This window comes from Protomyctophum bolini (genome assembly GCF_963924005.1).
Source record: "Protomyctophum bolini genome assembly, chromosome: 24".
Classification (NCBI taxonomy): Eukaryota; Metazoa; Chordata; class Actinopteri; order Myctophiformes; family Myctophidae; genus Protomyctophum; species Protomyctophum bolini.
This window is the reverse complement of record NC_137885.1, coordinates 26,672,270-26,683,629: the sequence shown is the minus strand read 5'-3', so window position 1 is coordinate 26,683,629 and position 11,360 is coordinate 26,672,270.

Sequence of the window (11,360 nt, the reverse complement as noted above, 5' to 3'; positions counted from 1 at the left end):
CATTATTTGACACTTTGGTTGTTGAGAAACAGCTCCTAAAACATTATTTTACACTTTTGGTTGTTGAGAAACAGCTCCTAAAACATTATTTGACACTTTTGGTTGTTGAAAAACAGCTTCTAACCATTATTTGACACTTTGGTTGTTGAGAAACAGCTCCTAAAACATTATTTGACACTTTTGGTTGTTGAAAAACAGCTTCTAACCATTATTTGACACTTTGGTTGTTGAGAAACAGCTCCTAAAACATTATTTGACACTTTTGGTTGTTGAGAAACAGCTCCTAAAACATTATTTGACACTTTTGGTTGTTGAAAAACAGCTTCTAACCATTATTTGACACTTTGGTTGTTGAGAAACAGCTCCTAAAACATTATTTTACACTTTTGGTTGTTGAGAAACAGCTCCTAAAACATTATTTGACACTTTTGGTTGTTGAAAAACAGCTTCTAACCATTATTTGACACTTTGGTTGTTGAGAAACAGCTCCTAAAACATTATTTGACACTTTTGGTTGTTGAAAAACAGCTTCTAACCATTATTTGACACTTTGGTTGTTGAGAAACAGCTCCTAAAACATTATTTTACACTTTTGGTTGTTGAGAAACAGCTCCTAAAACATTATTTGACACTTTTGGTTGTTGAAAAACAGCTTCTAACCATTATTTGACACTTTGGTTGTTGAGAAACAGCTCCTAAAACATTATTTTACACTTTTGGTTGTTGAGAAACAGCTCCTAAAACATTATTTGACACTTTTGGTTGTTGAAAAACAGCTTCTAACCATTATTTGACACTTTGGTTGTTGAGAAACAGCTCCTAAAACATTATTTGACACTTTTGGTTGTTGAAAAACAGCTTCTAACCATTATTTGACACTTTGGTTGTTGAGAAACAGCTCCTAAAACATTATTTTACACTTCTGGTTGTTGAGAAACAGCTCCTAAAACATTATTTGACACTTTTGGTTGTTGAAAAACAGCTTCTAACCATTATTTGACACTTTGGTTGTTGAGAAACAGCTCCTAAAACATTATTTTACACTTTTGGTTGTTGAGAAACAGCTCCTAAAACATTATTTGACACTTTTGGTTGTTGAAAAACAGCTTCTAACCATTATTTGACACTTTGGTTGTTGAGAAACAGCTCCTAAAACATTATTTGACACTTTTGGTTGCTGAGAAACAGCTCCTAAAACATTATTTGACACTTTTGGTTGTTGAAAAACAGCTTCTAACCATTATTTGACACTTTGGTTGTTGAGAAACAGCTCCTAAAACATTATTTTACACTTTTGGTTGTTGAGAAACAGCTCCTAAAACATTATTTGACACTTTTGGTTGTTGAAAAACAGCTTCTAACCATTATTTGACACTTTGGTTGTTGAGAAACAGCTCCTAAAACATTATTTGACACTTTTGGTTGTTGAAAAACAGCTTCTAACCATTATTTGACACTTTGGTTGTTGAGAAACAGCTCCTAAAACATTATTTGACACTTTTGGTTGTTGAGAAACAGCTCCTAAAACATTATTTGACACTTTTGGTTGTTGAAAAACAGCTTCTAACCATTATTTGACACTTTGGTTGTTGAGAAACAGCTCCTAAAACATTATTTTACACTTTTGGTTGTTGAGAAACAGCTCCTAAAACATTATTTGACACTTTTGGTTGTTGAAAAACAGCTTCTAACCATTATTTGACACTTTGGTTGTTGAGAAACAGCTCCTAAAACATTATTTGACACTTTTGGTTGTTGAAAAACAGCTTCTAACCATTATTTGACACTTTGGTTGTTGAGAAACAGCTCCTAAAACATTATTTTACACTTTTGGTTGTTGAGAAACAGCTCCTAAAACATTATTTGACACTTTTGGTTGTTGAAAAACAGCTTCTAACCATTATTTGACACTTTGGTTGTTGAGAAACAGCTCCTAAAACATTATTTTACACTTTTGGTTGTTGAGAAACAGCTCCTAAAACATTATTTGACACTTTTGGTTGTTGAAAAACAGCTTCTAACCATTATTTGACACTTTGGTTGTTGAGAAACAGCTCCTAAAACATTATTTGACACTTTTGGTTGTTGAAAAACAGCTTCTAACCATTATTTGACACTTTGGTTGTTGAGAAACAGCTCCTAAAACATTATTTTACACTTCTGGTTGTTGAGAAACAGCTCCTAAAACATTATTTGACACTTTTGGTTGTTGAAAAACAGCTTCTAACCATTATTTGACACTTTGGTTGTTGAGAAACAGCTCATAAAACATTATTTTACACTTTTGGTTGTTGAGAAACAGCTCCTAAAACATTATTTGACACTTTTGGTTGTTAAAAAACAGCTTCTAACCATTATTTGACACTTTGGTTGTTGAGAAACAGCTCATAAAACATTATTTTACACTTTTGGTTGTTGAGAAACAGCTCCTAAAACATTATTTGACACTTTTGGTTGTTGAAAAACAGCTTCTAACCATTATTTGACACTTTGGTTGTTGAGAAACAGCTCCTAAAACATTATTTTACACTTTGGGAGGCAAATTATTTTGGGAGGCAAATTATTTTGGGAGGCAAATTATTTTGGCAAATTATTTTGGGAGGCAAATTATTTTGGCAGGCAAATTATTTTGGGAGGCAAATTATTTTGGGAGGCAAATTATTTTGGGAGGCAAATTATTTTGGGAGGTAAATTATTTTGGCAAATTATTTTGGGAGGTAAATTATTTTGGGAGGCAAATTATTTTGGGAGGCAAATTATTTTGGCAAATTATTTTGGGAGGCAAATTATTTTGGGAGGCAAATTATTTTGGGAGGTAAATTATTTTGGCAAATTATTTTGGGAGGCAAATTATTTTGGCAAATTATTTTGGGAGGCAATTTATTTTGGCAAATTATTTTGGGAGGCAAATTATTTTGGGAGGCAAATTATTTTGGGAGGCAAATTATTTTGGGAGGCAAATTTACGAAACAACTACAAATAAAGCAAGGTAAGAAAGCCTTCTAGCATGGAATTCTCCTTTAAGTACAATCATGAGGTATTTGTACTCACCGCGCGTTGTGCCGGACAGTTATTCATCTGATTTCACAACGAGGGCTTGAAGAAGACACTTCTCCTAACAAAGAAAAAAATAATAATCAAAAACCACCCGATTGTACTGTCAACGCACACATGCACACGCACACACACACAATTATTTTGGTAAATTATTTTGGGAGGCAAATTATTTTGGGAGGCAAATTATTTTGGCGAATTATTTTGGGAGGCAAATTATTTTGGGAGGCAAATTATTTTGGCAAATTATTTTGGGAGGCAAATTATTTTGGCAAATTATTTTGGGAGGCAAATTATTTTGGGAGGCAAATTATTTTGGGAGGCAAATTATTTTGGCAAATTATTTTGGGAGGCAAATTTACGGGTGGGGACGAAACAACTACAAATAAAGCAAGGTAAGAAAGCCTTCTAGCATGGAATTCTCCTTTAAGTACAATCATGAGGTATTTGTACTCACCGCGCGTTGTGCCGGACAGTTATTCATCTGATTTCACAACGAGGGCTTGAAGAAGACACTTCTCCTAACAAAGAAAAAAATAATAATCAAAAACCACCCGATTGTACTGTCAACGCACACATGCACGCGCACACACACACAAATTATTTTGGTAAATTATTTTGGGAGGCAAATTATTTTGGCAAATTATTTTGGGAGGCAAATTATTTTGGGAGGCAAATTATTTTGGGAGGCAAATTATTTTGACAAATTATTTTGGGAGGCAAATTATTTTGGCAAATTATTTTGGGAGGCAAATTATTTTGGCAGGCAAATTATTTTGGCAAATTATTTTGGGAGGCAAATTATTTTGGCAAATTATTTTGGGAGGCAAATTATTTTGGCAAAATATTTTGGGAGGCAAATTATTTTGGGAGGCAAATTATTTTGGGAGGTAAATTATTTTGGCAAATTATTTTGGGAGGTAAATTATTTTGGCAAATTATTTTGGGAGGCAAATTATTTTGGCAAATTATTTTGGGAGGCAAATTATTTTGGCAAATTATTTTGGGAGGTAAATTATTTTGGCAAATTATTTTGGGAGGCAAATTATTTTGGCAAATTATTTTGGGAGACAAATTATTTTGGGAGGCAAATTATTTTGGGAGGCAAATTATTTTGGGAGGCAAATTATTTTGGCAAATTATTTTGGGAGGCAAATTTACGGGTGGGGACGAAACAACTACAAATAAAGCAAGGTAAGAAAGCCTTCTAGCATGGAATTCTCCTTTAAGTACAATCATGAGGTATTTGTACTCACCGCGCGTTGTGCCGGACAGTTATTCATCTGATTTCACAACGAGGGCTTGAAGAAGACACTTCTCCTAACAAAGAAAAAAATAATAATCAAAAACCACCCGATTGTACTGTCAACGCACACATGCACACGCACACACACACAATTATTTTGGTAAATTATTTTGGGAGGCAAATTATTTTGGGAGGCAAATTATTTTGGCGAATTATTTTGGGAGGCAAATTATTTTGGGAGGCAAATTATTTTGGGAGGCAAATTATTTTGGGAGGCAAATTATTTTGGGAGGCAAATTATTTTGGGAGGCAAATTATTTTGGGAGGCAAATTATTTTGGCAAATTATTTTGGGAGGCAAATTTACGGGTGGGGACGAAACAACTACAAATAAAGCAAGGTAAGAAAGCCTTCTAGCATGGAATTCTCCTTTAAGTACAATCATGAGGTATTTGTACTCACCGCGCGTTGTGCCGGACAGTTATTCATCTGATTTCACAACGAGGGCTTGAAGAAGACACTTCTCCTAACAAAGAAAAAAATAATAATCAAAAACCACCCGATTGTACTGTCAACGCACACATGCACGCGCACACACACACAAATTATTTTGGGAGGCAAATTATTTTGGGAGGCAAATTATTTTGGGAGGCAAATTATTTTGGGAGGCAAATTATTTTGACAAATTATTTTGGGAGGCAAATTATTTTGGCAGGCAAATTATTTTGGCAAATTATTTTGGGAGGCAAATTATTTTGGGAGGCAAATTATTTTGGCAAATTATTTTGGGAGGCAAATTATTTTGGCAAATTATTTTGGGAGGAAAATTATTTTGGGAGGTAAATTATTTTGGCAAATTATTTTGGGAGGTAAATTATTTTGGGAGGCAAATTATTTTGGGAGGCAAATTATTTTGGGAGGCAAATTATTTTGGCAAATTATTTTGGGAGGAAAATTATTTTGGGAGGCAAATTATTTTGGGAGGCAAATTATTTTGGGAGGTAAATTATTTTGGCAAATTATTTTGGGAGGCAAATTATTTTGGGAGGTAAATTATTTTGGCAAATTATTTTGGGAGGTAAATTATTTTGGCAAATTATTTTGGGAGGCAAATTATTTTGGGAGGCAAATTATTTTGGGATTATTATTAATTTGCCAAAATTATTTGCCTCCCAAAATAATCTCCCAAAATAATTTGCCTCCCAAAATAATTTGCCAAAATAATTTGCCAAAATAATTATTTTGGGAGGCAAATTATTTTGGGAGGCAAATTATTTTGGGAGGCAAATTATTTTGGGAGGCAAATTATTTTGGGAGGCAAATTATTTTGGGAGGCAAATTATTTTGGGAGGCAAATTATTTTGGCAAATTATTTTGGGAGGCAAATTTACGGGTGGGGACGAAACAACTACAAATAAAGCAAGGTAAGAAAGCCTTCTAGCATGGAATTCTCCTTTAAGTACAATCATGAGGTATTTGTACTCACCGCGCGTTGTGCCGGACAGTTATTCATCTGATTTCACAACGAGGGCTTGAAGAAGACACTTCTCCTAACAAAGAAAAAAATAATAATCAAAAACCACCCGATTGTACTGTCAACGCACACATGCACGCGCACACACACACAAATTATTTTGGTAAATTATTTTGGGAGGCAAATTATTTTGGGAGGCAAATTATTTTGGGAGGCAAATTATTTTGGGAGGCAAATTATTTTGACAAATTATTTTGGGAGGCAAATTATTTTGGCAGGCAAATTATTTTGGCAAATTATTTTGGGAGGCAAATTATTTTGGGAGGCAAATTATTTTGGCAAATTATTTTGGGAGGCAAATTATTTTGGCAAATTATTTTGGGAGGAAAATTATTTTGGGAGGTAAATTATTTTGGCAAATTATTTTGGGAGGTAAATTATTTTGGGAGGCAAATTATTTTGGGAGGCAAATTATTTTGGGAGGCAAATTATTTTGGCAAATTATTTTGGCAAATTATTTTGGGAGGAAAATTATTTTGGGAGGCAAATTATTTTGGGAGGCAAATTATTTTGGGAGGTAAATTATTTTGGCAAATTATTTTGGGAGGCAAATTATTTTGGGAGGTAAATTATTTTGGCAAATTATTTTGGGAGGTAAATTATTTTGGCAAATTATTTTGGGAGGCAAATTATTTTGGGAGGCAAATTATTTTGGGATTATTATTAATTTGCCAAAATTATTTGCCTCCCAAAATAATCTCCCAAAATAATTTGCCTCCCAAAATAATTTGCCAAAATAATTTGCCAAAATAATTTGCCTCCCAAAATAATTTGCCTCCCAAAATAATTTGCCTCCCAAAATAATTTGCCTCCCAAAATAATTTGCCTCCCAAAATAATTGGCCTCTTAAAGTAATTTGCCAAAATAATTTGCCTCCCAAAATAATTTGCCAAAATAATTTGCCTCCCAAAATAATTTGCCAAAATTATTTGCCTCCCAAAATTATTTGCCAAAATTATTTGCCTCCCAAAAAAATTTGCCTCCCAAAATTAATTGCCAAAATTATTTGCCTCCCAAAATAATTTGCCTCCCTAAATAATTTGCCTCCCAAAATAGTTTGCCTCCCAAAATAATTTGCCAAAGAAACAGCTCCTAAAACATTATTTTACACTTTTGGTTGTTGAGAAACAGCTCCTAAAACATTATTTGACACTTTTGGTTGTTGAAAAACAGCTTCTAACCATTATTTGACACTTTGGTTGTTGAGAAACAGCTCCTAAAACATTATTTTACACTTTTGGTTGTTGAGAAACAGCTCCTAAAACATTATTTGACACTTTTGGTTGTTGAAAAACAGCTTCTAACCATTATTTGACACTTTGGTTGTTGAGAAACAGCTCCTAAAACATTATTTTACACTTTTGGTTGTTGAGAAACAGCTCCTAAAACATTATTTGACACTTTCGGTTGTTGAAAAACAGCTTCTAACCATTATTTGACACTTTGGTTGTTGAGAAACAGCTCCTAAAACATTATTTTACACTTTTGGTTGTTGAGAAACAGCTCCTAAAACATTATTTGACACTTTTGGTTGTTGAAAAACAGCTTCTAACCATTATTTGACACTTTGGTTGTTGAGAAACAGCTCATAAAACATTATTTTACACTTTTGGTTGTTGAGAAACAGCTCCTAAAACATTATTTGACACTTTTGGTTGTTGAAAAACAGCTTCTAACCATTATTTGACACTTTGGTTGTTGAGAAACAGCTCCTAAAACATTATTTTACACTTTTGGTTGTTGAGAAACAGCTCCTAAAACATTATTTAACACTTTTGGTTGTTGAAAAACAGCTTCTAACCATTATTTGACACTTTGGTTGTTGAGAAACAGCTCCTAAAACATTATTTTACACTTTTGGTTGTTGAGAAACAGCTCCTAAAACATTATTTGACACTTTTGGTTGTTGAAAAACAGCTTCTAACCATTATTTGACACTTTGGTTGTTGAGAAACAGCTCCTAAAACATTATTTTACACTTTGGGAGGCAAATTATTTTGGGAGGCAAATTATTTTGGGAGGCAAATTATTTTGGGAGGCAAATTATTTTGGCAAATTATTTTGGGAGGCAATTTATTTTGGCAAATTATTTTGGGAGGCAAATTATTTTGGCAAAATATTTTGGGAGGCAAATTATTTTGGGAGGCAAATTATTTTGGGAGGTAAATTATTTTGGCAAATTATTTTGGGAGGTAAATTATTTTGGCAAATTATTTTGGGAGGCAAATTATTTTGGCAAATTATTTTGGGAGGCAAATTATTTTGGCAAATTATTTTGGGAGGCAAATTATTTTGGGAGGCAAATTATTTTGGGAGGCAAATTATTTTGGCAAATTATTTTGGGAGGCAAATTTACGGGTGGGGACGAAACAACTACAAATAAAGCAAGGTAAGAAAGCCTTCTAGCATGGAATTCTCCTTTAAGTACAATCATGAGGTATTTGTACTCACCGCGCGTTGTGCCGGACAGTTATTCATCTGATTTCACAACGAGGGCTTGAAGAAGACACTTCTCCTAACAAAGAAAAAAATAATAATCAAAAACCACCCGATTGTACTGTCAACGCACACATGCACACGCACACACACACAATTATTTTGGTAAATTATTTTGGGAGGCAAATTATTTTGGCAAATTATTTTGGGAGGCAAATTATTTTGGCGAATTATTTTGGGAGGCAAATTATTTTGGGAGGCAAATTATTTTGGCAAATTATTTTGGGAGGCAAATTATTTTGGCAAATTATTTTGGGAGGCAAATTATTTTGGGAGGCAAATTATTTTGGCAAATTATTTTGGGAGGCAAATTTACGGGTGGGGACGAAACAACTACAAATAAAGCAAGGTAAGAAAGCCTTCTAGCATGGAATTCTCCTTTAAGTACAATCATGAGGTATTTGTACTCACCGCGCGTTGTGCCGGACAGTTATTCATCTGATTTCACAACGAGGGCTTGAAGAAGACACTTCTCCTAACAAAGAAAAAAATAATAATCAAAAACCACCCGATTGTACTGTCAACGCACACATGCACGCGCACACACACACAAATTATTTTGGTAAATTATTTTGGGAGGCAAATTATTTTGGCAAATTATTTTGGGAGGCAAATTATTTGGGAGGCAAATTATTTTGGGAGGTAAATTATTTTGGCAAATTATTTTGGGAGGCAAATTATTTTGGGAGGTAAATTATTTTGGCAAATTATTTTGGGAGGTAAATTATTTTGGCAAATTATTTTGGGAGGCAAATTATTTTGGGAGGCAAATTATTTTGGGAGGCAAATTATTTTGGGAGGTAAATTATTTTGGCAAATTATTTTGGGAGGTAAATTATTTTGGGAGGCAAATTATTTTGGGAGGCAAATTATTTTGGCAAATTATTTTGGGAGGCAAATTATTTTGGGAGGCAAATTATTTTGGGAGGTAAATTATTTTGGCAAATTATTTTGGGAGGCAAATTATTTTGGCAAATTATTTTGGGAGGCAATTTATTTTGGCAAATTATTTTGGGAGGCAAATTATTTTGGGAGGCAAATTATTTTGGGAGGCAAATTATTTTGGGAGGCAAATTTACGAAACAACTACAAATAAAGCAAGGTAAGAAAGCCTTCTAGCATGGAATTCTCCTTTAAGTACAATCATGAGGTATTTGTACTCACCGCGCGTTGTGCCGGACAGTTATTCATCTGATTTCACAACGAGGGCTTGAAGAAGACACTTCTCCTAACAAAGAAAAAAATAATAATCAAAAACCACCCGATTGTACTGTCAACGCACACATGCACACGCACACACACACAATTATTTTGGTAAATTATTTTGGGAGGCAAATTATTTTGGGAGGCAAATTATTTTGGCGAATTATTTTGGGAGGCAAATTATTTTGGGAGGCAAATTATTTTGGCAAATTATTTTGGGAGGCAAATTATTTTGGCAAATTATTTTGGGAGGCAAATTATTTTGGGAGGCAAATTATTTTGGGAGGCAAATTATTTTGGCAAATTATTTTGGGAGGCAAATTTACGGGTGGGGACGAAACAACTACAAATAAAGCAAGGTAAGAAAGCCTTCTAGCATGGAATTCTCCTTTAAGTACAATCATGAGGTATTTGTACTCACCGCGCGTTGTGCCGGACAGTTATTCATCTGATTTCACAACGAGGGCTTGAAGAAGACACTTCTCCTAACAAAGAAAAAAATAATAATCAAAAACCACCCGATTGTACTGTCAACGCACACATGCACGCGCACACACACACAAATTATTTTGGTAAATTATTTTGGGAGGCAAATTATTTTGGCAAATTATTTTGGGAGGCAAATTATTTTGGGAGGCAAATTATTTTGACAAATTATTTTGGGAGGCAAATTATTTTGGCAAATTATTTTGGGAGGCAAATTATTTTGGCAGGCAAATTATTTTGGCAAATTATTTTGGGAGGCAAATTATTTTGGCAAATTATTTTGGGAGGCAAATTATTTTGGCAAAATATTTTGGGAGGCAAATTATTTTGGGAGGCAAATTATTTTGGGAGGTAAATTATTTTGGCAAATTATTTTGGGAGGTAAATTATTTTGGCAAATTATTTTGGGAGGCAAATTATTTTGGCAAATTATTTTGGGAGGCAAATTATTTTGGCAAATTATTTTGGGAGGTAAATTATTTTGGCAGGCAAATTATTTTGGCAAATTATTTTGGGAGACAAATTATTTTGGGAGGCAAATTATTTTGGGAGGCAAATTATTTTGGGAGGCAAATTATTTTGGCAAATTATTTTGGGAGGCAAATTTACGGGTGGGGACGAAACAACTACAAATAAAGCAAGGTAAGAAAGCCTTCTAGCATGGAATTCTCCTTTAAGTACAATCATGAGGTATTTGTACTCACCGCGCGTTGTGCCGGACAGTTATTCATCTGATTTCACAACGAGGGCTTGAAGAAGACACTTCTCCTAACAAAGAAAAAAATAATAATCAAAAACCACCCGATTGTACTGTCAACGCACACATGCACACGCACACACACACAATTATTTTGGTAAATTATTTTGGGAGGCAAATTATTTTGGGAGGCAAATTATTTTGGCGAATTATTTTGGGAGGCAAATTATTTTGGGAGGCAAATTATTTTGGGAGGCAAATTATTTTGGGAGGCAAATTATTTTGGGAGGCAAATTATTTTGGGAGGCAAATTATTTTGGGAGGCAAATTATTTTGGCAAATTATTTTGGGAGGCAAATTTACGGGTGGGGACGAAACAACTACAAATAAAGCAAGGTAAGAAAGCCTTCTAGCATGGAATTCTCCTTTAAGTACAATCATGAGGTATTTGTACTCACCGCGCGTTGTGCCGGACAGTTATTCATCTGATTTCACAACGAGGGCTTGAAGAAGACACTTCTCCTAACAAAGAAAAAAATAATAATCAAAAACCACCCGATTGTACTGTCAACGCACACATGCACGCGCACACACACACAAATTATTTTGGTAAATTATTTTGGGAGGCAAATTATTTTGGGAGGC